The 17767-nt window shown below is 46.2% G+C and overlaps 1 protein-coding gene across 1 annotated transcript in view; it reads right to left on the bottom strand.

Moving 5' to 3' along the window:
• The window catches only part of MED13L (mediator complex subunit 13L), a 2324591-nt gene that overhangs the window by 365925 nt on the left and 1940899 nt on the right, over positions 1 to 17767 (bottom strand). The window lies entirely within an intron of this gene.

Below are 17767 nucleotides of genomic sequence, written 5' to 3'. Positions count from 1 at the left end.
GGCAATGTGTGGCACTTTATGTTTTGCACATCGTGAAATGTAACAACCTGTAGAAATGATGCTCAAGGTTTATAAAGTCAACGCAGTCCTTTTGGGGCTGATCTCTGGGGTCATTAACTGAAAAGCAAATTATTGAAAACAAGTTTTGCCAGAATCGGCTATTTGCAAGATAAGCTGGCCATTACACCAGTTATGTTTCGCTTTCAAACTTGGGCCCGTCCTTCGCTATGCAAGCCTATATTATACAGGTCTTCCTTTTGTATGGAGGAGCAATTAAGGAACTGTAATAACACAATGCTTTGTTTTTCCGTGATATATATCCCAGAAACTATAAAATAGGACCATATGTTTTTAAAGATTGGATACCGTAATTCAAAGAGGCACCACTTGATTATTTGCCCTAGTTCCTACATTAAGTCCGAATAAGGAAAGTAAATCCAATAAAATATTTCAATCTCCATTCCATTCGACCCTCTCAAGCTAGCAAAGTGATGCAATCTCTGAAGAGGCCCGATAGCTCTGCTCAAGGGGAGACAGGACTACTCTTCACTCGAAGTTTTAGCAAGAGTGCGAAACACAGCAAGGCCGTTAGCAAGGACATTCACACAGCAAACACCATGCACATAACTATCTCTCCATTTTTCACTGCCTAATGTCACAATAGGGCCAAAAAGAAAACTTGACGGATTATGGGGGCAACACGTTTCTCAAAATGGGATAAAAGAGTAGAGTGAAAAGTCACGTGTGTTTCACAAAATATGTACGTCCATAAAGTGATTTTAGGGCGAGAACATGTAAAAGTACATCAAAGCTCAGGAAAAGACACGCCATCGAGGAACGTCCTTGCCGTTGGCATAAAGGCAGCAACCCACAGGTGCGCTTTAGGGGGTTGCTTATGAGATAAAGCAAGGCAATAATATGTCCCGTGTGGTTTTGACACGTTTATCATCTAAAGTCGCCGCTCTGAGAAAAACTGGGGCGTGGCCGCCAGCTTCCTCCACAGTGCATTGCAGGTTCAGAGCAAGCAGTGTACAGTGGGGGCCACTGAAACGATGTTCAACAAGAATTGGTTAATTAAATTATACTTCTTGGTTAAGAAACCTCTGTGCATCTTTTAAGGTTGTGTGATTTGCACAGGTTGGTGGGTGAACAGGTTTAGGTACATATTAACAGCTTCTTACTGCACACCTCCATCTAGCTGTTGGACTGCCATCTAATCCCAGGGGACCAGAAATGGGGGGAGTCACATCTAGTAAATACAAACTTCAAGCTTGTGCCTGAGCAATTTATAGTTGAATACCCACAGCTCCTAGCTGGCTGGTCATCTATTGATAATCAACCCCTCTGGCGGTATTACTTTTTCTCCATTATAATGTATTCACCACACAGGTGCCTCAGGCTGTTCTCTGCTCTAAGCAAGGCGGCTGGGAGGAAACCACCATGCTGAAATTGGCCCTCAAGAGCCTAGACACATGTTCATATGCTCATGAATGAAGTACGGTCCTAACGTACAGGACCAGACCAGTGGGTTCGTTCCTCCCTTTCTGTATTTTTGGCTCTCTGTTAAGAAGTTATTCTTAGGTTTATTCCCATAAAAAGGGTGGTACACCATGGCAAGCTTGAGGCGGCATGCCCTTCTTCCATTCATGATGTTTAATATTGTGTAAGAGGTTCAGCCCTTCGATCGGCAAGGAGGCTTTCTTTCCTTGCAGTGTTTTGCCTCTCTCTCTTCCAGGTCCTGCTGGTAGAAGGGCCAGTTCAGGGGGCATCATGGCACATATAGCCTTGTTGAGTGTGTCATGGCATAGAGAATTATTGGCTTGTGGAATGTGACACGAAATTTCTTTCTGATCACTATGACATGGCCGATCCGTTACGTCTTTCAATCGAAGGTAAGTACCATCACATTTTTTCCAACGAAAAAATGTGCAACAAATGCATTTTTTTTGGAGGGGGTCCGCCCTCCAACCCTCCATTTGTAAAACTTAAAACACTCCCCAAACAGAATTAACCATTTACCCCCACAGAAATATGCAAAAATAGGCATACGATGCACATTTGTTTGTTGGAAAATATTCGATGTAAAACCCCTCAATGGAACATTGTTTGATGGAAAATCTGCATACCGGCCTGTCTTGTTATATACATGCTTATTTGACTGCTCCGTAGCTTTTCCCTCTATTTATGCTGATCGGATTAGGCTACTGTTGGCATACGTAGTTGATGCTGAAGCCTTTGAGGTGGCTATTTTTAACAGTCAGTGCATTCAGTATGTTCTTGCTTGTGTGGTTCTTCAGTACTTGAAATGCAACTATCATTCCAGTAGGGGTATGAGTGATGCCAGATGATTACACTGCCTAATCTGCAATTAGCCAACATAATAGCTCGTTATGCTATTCACAAGGTGAGCATGTTTGTCCCAACTACTTGGTGTTTTAATGTTTAACGAGGAGGAAAACCTTGGTGCTGGGAACCACCCCTAGTGTACTGTGGCGACAAAGAATGAAGAGGCTGACCAGGTGGTGATATAGTGGTTGCTATAGACTCATTAAATGATAAACCAAACCCATCTATCCCCAACTAGAAGGAGATTTCCCAACTAAAATAAAGGATCTCGGATGCTCGTCAGGAAGTCTGCGCAAGTCAAAACAAAGGCTCTGTCCCAGTCACAAAGACTCCTACTCTAACCCAGTCACTGGAACAAAACATCATAAAGTCAAGCTGCTATTCTTGATCCAGAAGAATTACGCCCTTTTCCTGGATGTAAAACGACCAAACGGATCTCAGGTTATTCAAAGCAAAAGTTCCAAAGTTCCAGGTTTTCCATGACCAGACAGAAAATAAGCAGGTGTATAAAGTTCTCGTGGGGCTAGGAGAATGACTCCCTTCTCCTAGCTAGTTTCCCAGTGTCTTTCACAGTTCACGCCGGGGACTTAGGTAAGAATGTTTTTTTCCACTCCCTCCTGACACCCGACTTACCTTCTATCCTGCGATCTCTGGCGGGGGACGAGGGAAACCTCCAGCCGTGTGGAGACTCGGAGCGGGGCCATCCCCGCTCCAAGCCTCTACACGGCTGGAGGCTTCCATCATCCCCCGCCGGAGACCACAGTACTTTTTATTTTTTTCCCTTCCCTGTCCCCCTCGCTTCCGCCCTCCCAACCCCACTTACCTTCTTTTTTCTTCTGGTCTTGGGAGCGAACGCGCTGGTAACACTTGTGTTCCCCGTGCGTCCGCTCCCGATGGCTGCCATGGAAAGGGAAAACTGACTAAGTTTTCCCTTTCCCGTCAGCCATTTTTTTTCTATTTATTTTTTTCTGTTTCGAAACAAGCGAAACAGAAAAAAAATGCCATTAGTACCCCGGTCTAACGGGCCGGGTGCTAATGGCAATAAGACCCAAGGCGGCGGGCCAAAACCGCCCACAGTAATGGCCCGGGGCTTCGTTGAGGGCCTTGTTACGCTCGTGCCTGTAACTACGGCCCCGGGGGCATTACCTGGGCCGGTATTGGGCCGTCGCCTCGGGTCTTATTGCCACAGTAACAGTTTCAGAGGCGATATTACGTTAAGATTTGGGCATTATGGTCAGCCTACGTGGTGGGATTTTACAGAGGTTCTGCCTTTCAATTGCGCCCTTGTCCCCAGGAGAGGAATTCCTCCTCATGAGATCCTCTCAGATGTTACCACACCTAGGGGAACTATTGGCTAGCCACCTCACTTCCTTAGCTTCATGGGAAGGAATTCAACCCTGGGGAAAAGTGCTGCCACCTAAAGGACCATCACAGTGCGCAGTCATTCTGCCGCTATCCAACTGTGACCAGGTTAACCAAAGTGAGATTGGAACATGGAGAGAGGGGTCAGTATAAGTTGCACAATCACCAATGATACAGCAAGGAATTACTTCTCTTCCCTGCCAATATGGTAACATTGTATCTCCCATGTCAAACCTGGCATTATGGAATACCCAGGCCAAAAGAAAGATCTGATAGATGATCCATAAAGACAAGCACCCCTGGCTTCAATAGAGGTGACCTAAATGTACACCACTGGCCAGAGAGCACCTTCTTCCCCTAATGTAACGTCAGTCTTACTTGGGGATTTCAATAATCCTGTGGATGGGGACCAACAGCTCCCTGGAAATGGGAACTTGGCCACTACATAAAAGGGAGAGCAGTATAACAGTATTATAATTCAGGGAATCACCTAATGCCCCCACACCCCCTGTAACCGACATTACAAACTTGGAGTGATAGTCTGACTAGGACATTCAACCTTAGATGTATGTAACCCTCTAGGCCTTACAGCAAGCATGTTGTGCTTTAGTTATCTGGAAGGCAGATGATGGTTGTCCTTGTTTTTGATGCTGGAAACTATGTATGAACACTTTCTGACAAGGTTCCTTTATTGTATATGCACATTATTGATCCATTTGAATTCGTGTCTGCATTGGAGCCTCTTCTTTTGTTTGATAGGTGTCCATACATAGAACCATCAAGCATCCTGGCAGATACATTAAACTGCAGAAGCTACGTAGTACCTTTAATAACAGAATATCCATGTAGTTGCTACAAGGTGCCCAGCGTACAGTTGGATGGACATTTGTTAGCATGGGTCCTTTGCAGGACACGTACGTTATCCCCCTAGATCAGGATTCGTGATTTTGCAGGGGCGAGATTCCCTCAGTTACCTTTCTTTTCAGACAACATGTAGAAATAGGAGCCAGGAATCCTGGTACCTAAAGTATATTGTCCATTGGCTACAGCAAACTCAACTGAGAGATCTAATTGGGAGGGGGGTGGACGAACATCTTCATTTCTGTCAACCGCGAAAAAAAATAAAAAAAGGAATCTCTGTAGGCTAGATAACTATGGATGACCAATCATTAACCGTCTGACAAACTACATGGAGGTAGAAGCAAACGCCAAAAAAGGTGTTTGAGGGAATCATAAATGTATATAATTTGACATGGGGTGCAACCTGTTGCACTATTATTTATTACGCATGGGACAATTGTCATATTCAAATACACTGTAGAGAACTCTGCTTACAACAAAGGACCACAGACAGCAACCTCTAAACATAGCAAGTTTGCGGTGGAGGTAGTAGCTTAAGCCTTCAACTTGCCTACATGGTATTTCTCTGGAGGGATGCACGCGGAGACACTCGAGTCATATCTCCAACAGAAGACTCCTAGCTTGGAGAGAAAAGAACGAAGCACATGCTTCAGCGATCCATAGCATTTCCTTAACCTTATACAACATGTAAACATGTGTATAGCTGCACAAAGAACCGCCAGCTAGATGAACAAGTTACTTCTTACCTTGTAACGTTCTTTCGATGGGATGTTCCTCCGATGTATTCTTCATCATTGATAATTCGTCTCTAGCTTGCTGGCCTCGAAATTTTTTTCTGTAGAGGGCGCTGCGCGTCGACGTCCGCCGAGTCGATGTCCCTCAACGGCCACCGTATCGGCGCCGACGTCACCATGCCCATAAATAGCCACGCGCGGCGTCCGTTGCTCAGTTCTGTTTTGTAGCATAAGAAAAGTCATGCCTGAATTGGTTATTGACCTTGAAGGAGCGTAAGCTGCAACCACAAGGGAAGTATCACTGCGGGGATGGATGTGAGGGGCGATAAGGAATACGTCGGAGGAACATCCCATCGAATGACGTTACAAGGTAAGAAGTTACTTGTTCTTCGAAGGGATCGTGTCCTCCGATGTATTCCTTATCTTTGATAGACTCCCATAGCAGTGGCATGTAATTGGAGGTGGGAGTAAGAATGTCATGTATCCCTTTAGGGATGAACCGAATGTAATACAGCTTTGCCAAATCTGGTCTCTTGACTAGTGGAGGAATCCATGTTTTAAAAGTTTGTGAATGTATGTGAGGACGACCATGTGGCAGCGGCACATATGTCTCTGACCGGTACCCCTCTTTGGAGGGCCGGAGAGGCAGCGATACCCCTGGTTGAATGAGCCCTAAGATTTTGGGGTGGCTCTTTACCTGCCAGTTTGTAACATTCCAGAATGGTCAAAATAATCCACCTGGAAATGTTTTGTTTTGTTATGGGTAATCCCAACTTGTGACCTGAGTATCCTACAAACAGTTGGTCTGCTTGCCTGATCCTAGCCATTCTGCTGATGTAAAAGCTTAGAGCTCGCCTTGGGTCCAGCCTATGTAGCCTTTCTTCCTCTTTCCCCGGATGGGGAGGAGGGTAGAACGAAGGTAAGGTAATTTTCTGAGTAATATGGAATTCAGAAACCACCTTTGGGAGGAAATTAGGCTTCATCTGTAGGACAACTTTGTCCTTGTGGAACATTGTATGTGGGGGTTTACAGGAGAGAGCTTGTAGCTCGCTCACCCTCCTAGCAGATGTTAGTGCTACCAATAGGACAGTTTTAAGCGTGAGAAATCTCAGCGAACAAGAGTGAAGTGGTTCGAATGGAGTGCCCATTAGGAAGTTTAAGACTAAATTTAAGTCCCATAAGGGAACTTGGAATGGTTTTGGAGGATAAACATTAGTTAATCCCTTGGGAAATTGTATCACTAGAGGTAGTTTGAAATACGATGGTTCCTCCGCAGTGCGCTTGACGATTGAAAGCGCTGCGAGATAGCCTTTTACAGTGCCAACTTGAAGGCCTGAGTTTGCCAAGTAGAGTAGAAACGATAACACTGTTGGTGTACCACATGGAAAAAGTGTCGATATTCCCTTCTCTATACCAGCTGCAAAATTTGTTCCAACGGCAGCGGTATAAAGACTTAGTTGCTGGCCTTCTGGCCGAAAGCAACACCTCCATGACGTCATCGGGGAGGTCCCAATCCTTGTACCTAACCCTTTCGGAAGCCAAGCGTGAAGGTTGAGGGTTCTGATGTCTGGATGGAGAACCTGACCTCCCTTCTGCGAGAGAAGATTCTCTTTGAGTGGAAGACGGATTGGAGGGCAGATGGACATATCTAGAAGGTCCGGATACCACGTTCTCCTGGCCCAAACCGGGGCAATTAGGATCATGGTTTTCCGGAATCTTCTCAACCTCCGCATCATTTGAGGAATAACAGGGACTGGTGGAAACGCGTAAAGGAGTGAAAACTCCCAGTCCACTACGAACGCGTCTCCTAGAGCTCCTCTCGGGTGAAATTCCCTTGAACAGAACAGATCGCACTTCCTGTTGGTGCTTGTGGTGAACAGATCCACCTGAGGGGTTCCCCAAAGGGCAAAGATCTCTTGAAGGACTTCCTGAGCTAGCTCCCACTCGTGGGAGACTGTGCTCTGCCTGCTCAGTGCGTCCGCTGTCAGGTTCTTCTCTCCGGCTAGGTGGACTGTCGATAGAGAGATTCCTTCCTGAATTGCCCAAAACCAGAGCTGCATTGCCTCTCTGCACAGTGGCAGTGATCCTACGCCTCCTCTTTTGTTGAGGTAGTGCATGGCCACCGTGTTGTCCGTCATTATCAGGACATTTCTCCCCTGTACCGATGGCAGGAAAGCTTTCAGCGCTACTCTGATCGCTCTCAGCTCCAATGGGTTGATGTGTAGTCTGAACTCTGATGGAGACCAACGACCGCTGATGGTCAAGTCGTTGGCATGGGCTCCCCACCCCATGAGTGAGGCGTCTGTGACTACTGTTATCTCTGGCCATGGTTGCCAAAACAGTTCTCCTTTAAAGATGTTCTCTAGATAGGCCCACCATTGAGGTGACGGGCTACCTTGTCTGGAATCCGGAGGAGATCTGTCATTCTCCCTGAGAATTGCGACCACTGAGTTCTCAGTGCCAACTGAAGAGATCTCATTCTCAGGCAAGCCGCTGGCACAAAGAAGATGCAGGATGCCATGAGGCCTAGCAACCTCAAAAAGTCGAAGGCTGGGAGACGTTGGGCATTTTGAAACTTGTTGACCATCTGCAGAATATCTTGAGCCCTCACCTCTGGTGGCGAGGCTTTTCCCAGGGAAGTGTCCAGGACCGCCCCAATGAACTGGAGTCCCTGTGATGGTATCATCTGTGACTTCTTTAAATTGAGGGAGAAGCCCAGTTTGTGAAGGAAGTGGCAGACATAATCTAGCTGGACCTGGGCTTGTTTCGAAGATACAGCCCTGATCAGCCAATCGTCCAGGTAGGGGTAGATGTGAATCCCTTCCCTCCTTAGACCTGCAGCCACTACCGACATTAGCTTGGTGAAGACCCTCGGGGCGGTGGTCAGTGCAAATGGCAGAACTCGAAATTGGTAATGAGAGTCACCAATTGCGAACCTCAGGTATTTCCTGTGTTTGAGATGGATTGGCACATGGAAATAAGCATCCTGAAGGTCCAGAGATACCAGCCAGTCCTGGAGCTGGAGGATCTGAGAGAGAGTTACCATCTTGAACTTGTCCTTCCTGAGGAACTTGTTCAATTCTCGTAAGTCCAGGATGGGTCTCAGTCCTCCGTCCTTCTTTGGTATGAGAAAGTAGGGGGAGTACCAGCCCTTGTTCCTGTCGGCTACAGGTACCGGTTCTATGGCACCTTTCTCTAGCAGGTCTACAATTTCCTGCAAGAGGAGCGGATCTGGAACTTTTAGAGAGCTGTGCCCCGGTGGATGACTCTGAGGGATGTGTAGAAAGGGTAGGCAGTAACCCTGGGCAACTATCTCCAATGCCCAAGCATCTGATGTTATAGCCTGCCATTCCGTCAGATGGTGAGTTAACCTGCCCACCAGTGCTTAAAGTGGGCCAGGGCCTGCCGGGGCCCCAGTCCTACCGCAATATTGGCGGGAATCACGGGATGCATTATCCCGTCGCGGCCGTGACGGGAGATGCACCTGCCATGAAGTCAGGCGAGCTGACAGAAGTGGCAGCCAACCACAGCGACGCTGTGACTGGCTGACACTTCCGTCAGTCATAGTAACTGCATCTGGTGACCCCTCGCGCGAGAAGTCACCAGAGGCAGTTACTGTCCCTTTGTTTCCCCAGGTCGCCAAGGCGTCTTTAACCCTCGGCGAACCTGGGGATTCCTCGACATATTTCGAGGTTTATGAAAGATGGCTTTGAAAGTCCACATTTCAAGCCATCTTTTATAAAGCTTTGCTGACGGACAATTTTGTCCGTAGTCAAAGCTTTATAAAAGATGGCTTGAAATGTTTACTTTCAAAGCCATCTTTTATAAACCCGAAATGTTTAAAAAAAGATGGCCTGAAAACTAGTCAAACCGTAGGGTATGCACACATATATATATAAATGTTATACATTTGTGTGCGTACCATACTATGGTTTGTGTACTTTGCAAGCCATCTTTTATAAACGTAGAAATATGTTACATATTTCTATGTTTAGAAAAGATGGCTTGCATAGTACACAAACCATAGTAAGGTACGTACACAAATATATAACATTTATATATATTTGTGTGTATACCCTACGATTTGCGTACGTTTAGGCCACGCCCCTCCCACAAGCCACACCCCCAAATGAGGCCCCCCCTCGATTTTTTACCCCACTTAAAGCCCTGCTGCCCCCTACAGGTGTTTTGTGTGGAAAGACCTCAGAGTGGTTTGGGGGCGGCTGATGCAGATGCCGAGGGTAAAGAGGCACCTGCTGCGGCTTTAGTATTTTTGACCCGTCCACCTCGGGTGGATCTCCTTTGGCCTCTTTGAGACGGCTGTCCTCTGCCTTTCCCGAATGCGGAATAATAGCGAAAGGACTTTCCTCTTCCAGAGGTTCCTGAGGGGCGAAAAGGAGTTTGGCGGATTGCAGCTCCTAACGATTTTGCTGCTGCTTTAGATATCTGCAACTTTTCCAGACTGTCATCAGCCTTTTTTTCCGAATAATGAAGAGCCGTCAAAGGGCATATTCAAAAGTCTGGCCTGTACATCTGGAGCGAAGCCAGACTTTGGCAACCAAGCATGCCTGCGGATTATTATACTTGCCGCCATGGCCCTGCTGATACTGTCAGCGGAATCGATGCCAGTTTGAAATGACTCGCACATGGCATCCTTGCCATCTTTAATAATGTTAAGGAAGGCTTCCTTTTCCTCTCCTTCAGGTATGCAGTCAGCCGCTGATGAAGCACACTCCCACAGTGTATGACTGAACCTGGCGAGCGTACAGGTGGCGTTGATGGACTTCAACGCCATACTACAAGCAGAGAAGACTTTCTTTGCCTTAGAATCGTACCTCTTGTCATCTCTATCCTGTGGGACAGTAGGGTAAACGGTCCTGCTGCTTGATGAAGTTGCTGCTTGGAACACCAGGCTCTCTGGAGTCGGGTGTTTTGATAAGTATTCAGGGTCAGCTGCAGCTACCCTATACTTGGCTGACAATCATTATTGACAGCAGGGATAACTTCAGGAGTTTCCCAATTAGATGAGATTTTTCTTTGTAAGGCTGCATGAAAGGGGACCACAGGATCCTCCTGTGGACCTTTGTCTAATATGTCTGTCAGGTCATCCTGTTGAAAAACAGGCAAAGGCGCAGACCAACCCATAAATTCAATAATCCTTGCCATCAGGGTTCTATAGGGTGTTTCGGCATGTTCCCCTGGGTCTGGCTTAACAAATTCCACTTCTGGGGAAGTGTCCAGCCCACTTGCCTCATGTAATGACTCCTGTAGGTCTTTCAACCTCTTTCCACAGAGGTGAAATCCTCTGAAACAGGTAGTGTGGTCCTCTGCAAACCGAAGGTTTCTTGGTCAGAATCTTTCCCTTCATAAATTGAAGATAATCCAGGGTACTCTGACCTCTGAAATGGTGTAAAACCCATTTCTAAGGCAGAAGGAGCCAAACTCGTCATTATTGGGCGAGAAAACGTCGGTGTCGTCGACGCCGATGTGACAGGCTTCGAAGGCGCCGAGAACGGCGTCGAGAAAACTGGAAGAGGCCTTGAAGAACTCGAGAGGATCGGGATCCTACTCGAGGATGTCAACGACGGTCTCGGCGTTGTGCCAGAGGCTCTTGGAATCAAAATAGCCGTGGTCTTCTCTTTCATCGGTGTCGACGATGATGTCGAGTCGATCGACCGAGTGTCGAAGAACCCTTCGACAATGGCGTTGATGGCACCGATCCATGCGTCGAAGGGATCTTCGACGACGGCGGCGAAGACGGTGCCTTCTTACCCGATGGCCCATGGCGCTCTCGGGTGGAATGTTTCGCCGCGTGCAGCGACTCGCAGCATTTTGATTTTTTGGGTTTTTCACCCGGGGTATCACCCTCAGCTGTCTTCGAGGTGGTCGAGGCCGCTTTCTCGAAGACGCTTAACATTTTCTTCCTGAATTCCTCCCACTCAGCCTGAGAGCTGTGTTTTGTGGGGCAGGAGACCCTTTCTGGGGAAACAGAAGACGACGAGGAAGGGGATCTTCGACGTCTCTTCTTTGAGTGTCTTGATCTCGACGAATGGTGGGAGCTACTTCGAGATCTAGAATGGGAATGTTTTCGACGGCGAGGAGACGAATGCCTCGACTCAGCCGAAGAAACTTTCGAGGAGGTTTTGACTGACTTACCTCTCTCGAGCTTCCCCTTGGGCTCCTTCAAGGCTTTCTCCGTCATGACATGCAGTCCTCACACTCCAAACAATGGTGCTCGGCTCCCAAGCACCACAAGCAGATCCTGTGTGGATCCGTTATCAAATTTTTTTTACTGCAGTCTCTACATTTTCTGAAGCCGGATCGCGGCATTGTCGGTTCCGATGAAGATGCCATCGAGAACGAGTTGGTATATTCGAGTAGATGTAGAAGGTTTATTCTGACTGAACTGAGCAACGATGTTCCAAGGCCACACGAAGCGCGGAAAAACGGAACTGAGCAACGGACGATGCGCGTGGCTATTTATGGGCATGGTGACGTCGGCACCGATACGGTGGCCGTCGAGGGACATTGACTCGGCGGACGTTGACGCGCCGCGCCCTCTACAGAAAAAATTTCCGAGGCCAGCAAGCTGGAGACGAATTATCAAAGGAATACATCGGAGGACACAATCCCTTCGAAATACCGAACATAGTAGTTCATCCACCCCCACAAAGTACAAGCAGGTCGCAACGGAAGCTTTAATAAAGTTAATTTTAAAGGATATTTGTATCATGCATGATCACCACCAGAGTGGTCCCCTGGAATTCTGGCGGAACTGAAACAAAAGGGTGGGTAGGTTAGGCATGTTAGTATGACAAAGTTTGGAGAAGAGCAAGGGAGCGTGAAGTACTGTTGGCAGCTTCAGTTCGGTTAACAGTTCTCAGAGCATATTGGTGTGGTATTCGGTTCTGAGTCAGGTGTGTGTTTTTGTGTGGGGGTCTGTTTGTGCATTTGTTGTTGGGGTGTGGTGAAGTGCGTGTGGGTTGCTGCGGTTCAAGAGGTGTGTTTTTGTTTGGTAAGAGTGTGAGGTGTGTGAGGAGTGGTGAGGTTTTTAGAAGTTTTTGGGGTTGGTTAGTAGCATGCCCACTCCTATTGTGTCTCCCTGGTGACTTGGAGAAGGCTGCCTTCCTTTCGGTGATAACGTTTCAGCACGATGAGGCTGTCTTATCTCTCTGTCATTATGCTAAGTCAGCTACTCTGTGTTTCTATCATGTGTATTTGGCTACCCCTTTTACCCCAGTTTGTTGTTCCTGCAACCTAGTCCTTTCGGATCGATTTATTTGCGACCTACGCCTGTATCCTATGCCCATTCTGAGTGGGTAAGGCTGGTGCTAGTCTTAGGCATGTTTGCTGTTCTGTCCTCATGGGGTTGTCGCTCACGTTCTGTTTCACCTAGCATCGTCTCTCTTGTTCTTGTAGGAGTTTCCCTTAGTCGGTCCTAGGTGTTGTCTGTGCCATCATATATTTTGTCAGTCTGTTCGATTGTTTCATTTTGGTTCTGTGGTGTTGAAGAGCCAGGTTTTTAGAAGTTTTCTAAATTTGATGTGGTCTTTGGTGTTTCTTACTTCTTTCAGGAGGTTGTTCCAGGTTTTTGCAGCTAGGTGGGAGAAAGAGGATCTCCCTAGTTTTTTCTTGGCGTATGGTTTTGGTTCCAGGCAGATTTCATTGCTTGATCTGAGGAGTCTTGTTGGCTTGTAGATTGTCATTTGTAGGAATTCTGCTCCCTGTCCACTGATTGCCCTGTGTATTAAGCACATTGTTTTGAACGTGATACGTTGTTTGATTGCAAGCCATTGTAGCATTTTTAGTGCTGGTGTGATGTGATCTCTGCTAGACAGTTTGAGGAGGAGTCTAGCTGCTGCATTTTGGATGTTGTAATTTCTTAAGGTGGTGTTCCGGCATCCCGAGGTAGAGGCTGTTTGTGCAGTCTATTCTTGACAGGAGGGTGACGATTGTCAGTGTTTTGTGGGTGAAGGAGAGGAAAGGTAGGATTCTGCTAGTTGAGTGAAGGAGGAAGAAGCATTTCTTAATTATCGCGTTTACTTGTGGTTTTAAGGTTCGAGTGTTGTCCATTAGGGCTCCCAGGTTTTTTACTACCTTAGGCGGTGTGAGCCGGTTCCCAGATTAGACGGCCAGGAAATGTAGGTGTTCTCTTGGTTTTTGGATATAATCATGATTTCTGTCTTTCCTGGGTTGATTTTTTAAGTTGTTGGCATTCATCCAGTCATAGATTTATTTTAGACATTCTACTAGGGTTGAGTGATCGGCTTGTGTATCTTCGATTTTGTAGAGGATTTGAGTGTCTGTGTAGTTGTAGCACATAATGTATTTTTTTTAAATCCTGGTTAACGGAGTCTGGTAGATGTTGAAGTATAATGGTGATAGTGAGGATCCTTGTGGTATTCCAGTCGTTAACTTTTGGGGTAGATTTGAAGGGATTTATCCATACGGTTTCTCTTCTGTCTGCTAGGAATGATTTAATCCAGAGTAGTGCCATGTCCGTTATAATCTTTTGATTAGGGTGTCATAGCTTACTTTGTCGAAATCTGCAGAGAGATTGAGCAGAATCAGAGCCGAGGTTGTGTTGGAGTCTGCGTTCGTTTTTAGGTCGTCCCAGATGGATATTAGTGCTGATTCTGTACCTCTTACGGGTCTGAAGGCGACTTGTGCTTGGTCTAGCAACTGATGTTTTTCTACGTGTTCTTGGGTTAGTTTGTATACGTATGTTTCTAGGAGTTTTGGCAGGTAGGGAATGTTTGAAATCGGTCTGTAGTTCGAGAGGTCTTCCACATCACGACTTGTGTTTTTTTTAGAAGTGGTTAAATGTAATGATATATTTTGAGCCCCCCATGTCCTTGGTTTCTGTCTGGAAGGCAGGGAGCTTTGTTAGTAAGGACTCTGACAAGATACGGAAAGTCATGACAGATGCACCCGTGGATTAGTAATCAAAGGACTCCACCCCCTCCCACCCCCCTCACCCCCAGCCTGCCCTGGCCTTCAGCCTTACTACCCCAAACTTTCTGAGAAGGGGCAGAGTAGGGAGTGCATTTGCTCTCACTAGGTGGTGACCTTCTCCTTTCCGTACCTTGCAAAAAGCTCGAGAAGCTGCTATCCCCATAGTCAAATGACTTATCAAACAATCACCTGTCATGCCAAAGCAGCATTTTCACCAAATAAATAAATTCAACATTTAAACCGCATTTATTCCAGGCGAGGGTAAAAGACACGAAATCAGGCACCTTCTAAAGAAAGGACCAAAAGTAAATAGGCATTGTAAAAATGAGCATCGAAATGGGGGAAAATGTACGATGATGAGCTACTGAAAACGAGGGTGGAATGATAATTACAGTGGGTGAAAACAAAACACGGAATATTTACCGTGTTTAGTAGCAATAGTTTTGCAGCTTGGTAACCGTAGCAGTGCAGCCGCATTCGTTGCATACTCCTGCCATCTAGTGGACCATACCTGAATATAAAACACAGAGACTATTTTCTCTCGAGATTTCATATCTGGTGCATCCTACGAGATGGAAGAATCAAACTTGAGTCTTGATTTGAACGCATTTTACTCCCGGCGGGGTGGTTCGAATTCCACAAAGCATTCTGACACTGAGCAGGGACTAAGCAATGGAGACGAGCTCCAAACTTCATCAGCACCGTTAGTCGGGGAGCAGCTCGGAGCTCGTTTTCCTCGCCTTCGCGCACTCTTCTGCAAGACCCTCTCGTGACCAGAGGAAGGCGTGTGTGGGAAGAGGCTGCATGGGAACTGAAAATACAACATGTGCTCCCTTTGTTGTTTATAGTTCTTAATGTTCGAGCATGTGCAGACATATTCCTTCCAGCACGGGTCGCGGAACGAGAAACATGTGCATTCAAAATAAAATGGAGAGTTTCATCCATTCTTCGAAACATATTAGCACTTAATTGCTGGACAAATTATTAAAACAACTTATAAATGTAATAAACTTAATATTGCTAATAGAACTTATTAATTTCCAGTACTTAATTATGTGGACCATGTGCCATTCAAGTCCAGGAAATTTTCAATGGCATTTAATTTCATTTGACATTAAGGGGATCGTTTTGGAGTGTCTTGCAATTAGGTGGCTGGGACCTTTAACATGTACACTTGTGTAAATGTGTACTCGTGCCTAATTTTCCTCATTTGCATGGCGGGTGCATAGTTTTCGTACACGCTTGTATGTCACACTTTTGCACTCTGCTGCACAAACTGAGAAAACTCTGCCTGCCATGTACGCATGACAGGCAGCATTTTCAATGTATCCCTATATAGTCTGTTTTTGGCAGTTGCAAAAAGCATGCATTCTCCATAGGAATTCCCCAGCGTTTTTGCCAGCGTGAAAATGCATGGTGGCGCAAATGCTGGAGTATTTGCATGGCGGAGAGGAAGGGGATGGCAGAAACAGAAGTTAGACTCCTCCCATCCTCTCTGCCATACAAATGAATGGAAATGGGGCGTGATGTGAATGAAAGGTGTAAACACCTTACACAAGGTTTTCATACCTTTAATTTACATTATGCCCAGCCCAACATGAGAAGTGGTTGTTTACAGGAATTGCTCAGGAGATTAAGTGACAAGTAGGACATTATTAGACACATGGAGCTAGTCAAGTTGTCCCAAAACTTGATGGAACTTTAAACATTAGCATGGCCTTTGGGTTCTCGCTCAAAATATTTTCAAGAAATGTTTGGTAATGTTTAGGCAGTAAAGTTGGTTAGAAATGGAGCACTGATCTTCAGATGTAATTTGGGGTTCTTCCCAAGAAATGTCTGATCTTTACTGTTAAATGGAGTATTCCTAAACATACAAGACCAGTAATATTGGTCAGCACATAGAATTTACAGATCACTTGGACTTTGGGGGTTAGCCCCCTCAATTATTTTGGCACACACTGGAAAATAGTGGATTTTAAAGCACCTGGGGCCCATTAAATTGCGGAAAAGGTGGTAAGGAATAAATACTTTGCTGAAGGATTCTGGGCCTCTTCCCTCCCCCAAAAGGGATTTTTGCAGGACATTTCCTGGCGTGGCAAATGCCCTGCAAAACTGATCAAAACTTTGAGCATTTGAAGACCACTTCATAGAGAGCTCTGTTGGTGGCATCTACGCATGTGGATACATTGGATTATCACTTAAAACAATGTACTGTGGGATATATTCTGGACAAGAAGAATCATCGGCCAGGTTAATACTGCCTAAATGCGTTCCATATAGGGGGGAAGGAGGAGGGTCGTATGGAGGAAAGGGGACCACTGGTTATAAGCCCTTAGGGAGGTGAGATGTTGAAAGGCTTAAGAGAAAAGGTTCTTCAGAACTGCTTGACCGAAGGCCGCGTCTGAACTGCCAGAGTTGCTGCCCTGCTGATGGTTTGCTAAATTGGTAGGCAGAATCCTGTGCAGTGCCCTTAGGGACCACTACACACAATTAAGACAACAAGTGGTAATACAAGATCATCTTTGGTACAAGCCTGTACTACTATGTTAAAGTGGTAGCAGTAGCGGAGCAGCCAGGCCTATCTCAAGAGTATATGAGCAGTAGCAGAGATTACACAAAGGGACCACAATTACTGTGACTCAAGCAAACACTGACTCAAGGTTTCAGGTAAAAAAATATAAGTACATTTATTTTTAAACCATGTGTAAAACACAACACTTCTATAACTTCAAAACCACACGTAAAATACACTACAACCAACCTTATGTTTTGGCAGACCGGTGTTGTGAAACAAAAGACGTTACCGGGAATACATATGCAATCACTTTTTGACAGCTTGGTCGCATTAAAGAAACACATATCCGTGGTAAGAAATGTTCCGAGGCAAAAACACACTTAGCACCTGGGCTAACCAGAGAGTTGGGGGCAAAATCATAGGCAATACTTTTGTCAAGGCAGACAGAATCAGAGAACATTCGCTGATAAATACAAAAGTCAATAGGCCGGAGCCAGTGTCAAGTGGAACCGGGTTCCTGTTGTCGAGGATCAGACAGTCAGACAGTTCAAGATTCAAGGTTGCCAGGAGTACTTGGCTATTGTCAACAGAGGAAGCAAAAGTTATAAGAGGGAAGGAAGATAAGGGCAAGCCTTGGAGGAGGAGAAAAGGGATTCACCCTAGTTCCTCGAAGCAGAACACACTACCTTATTCAAGGAAGAAGCTGGTGCCACGGCAGTTGTTCCTGGTAGTTTCCTGCAGACCCACGGTTCCTAGTGCTTTGGTCGTGGAGACGAGGACGACGTCTGGAGGGGTCCGTGCCACTCAGGGGTGAAGCTAGCAGCAGCAACGGTGAATAAAAGGTGCACTCCTTTAAAAACAGGAGAGGCTCTTCAGATGGCTAACCGGACCACTACAGCAGTGTGCAGCGATTTCGACCATGAAGAGGATCCTCTCGCTGTGGAAGATGAGCTGGTTGACCCCACCAAGCTCAAGGGAAGAAGACTCCGGACTG

Source organism: Ambystoma mexicanum, chromosome 10, assembly GCF_040938575.1.
Source record: "Ambystoma mexicanum isolate Mex_15411 chromosome 10, UKY_AmexF1_1, whole genome shotgun sequence".
NCBI classification, from domain to species: Eukaryota; Metazoa; Chordata; class Amphibia; order Caudata; family Ambystomatidae; genus Ambystoma; species Ambystoma mexicanum.
The sequence above is the reverse complement of the archived record's forward strand: the minus strand, read 5'-3'. Positions and strand labels throughout refer to the sequence as shown.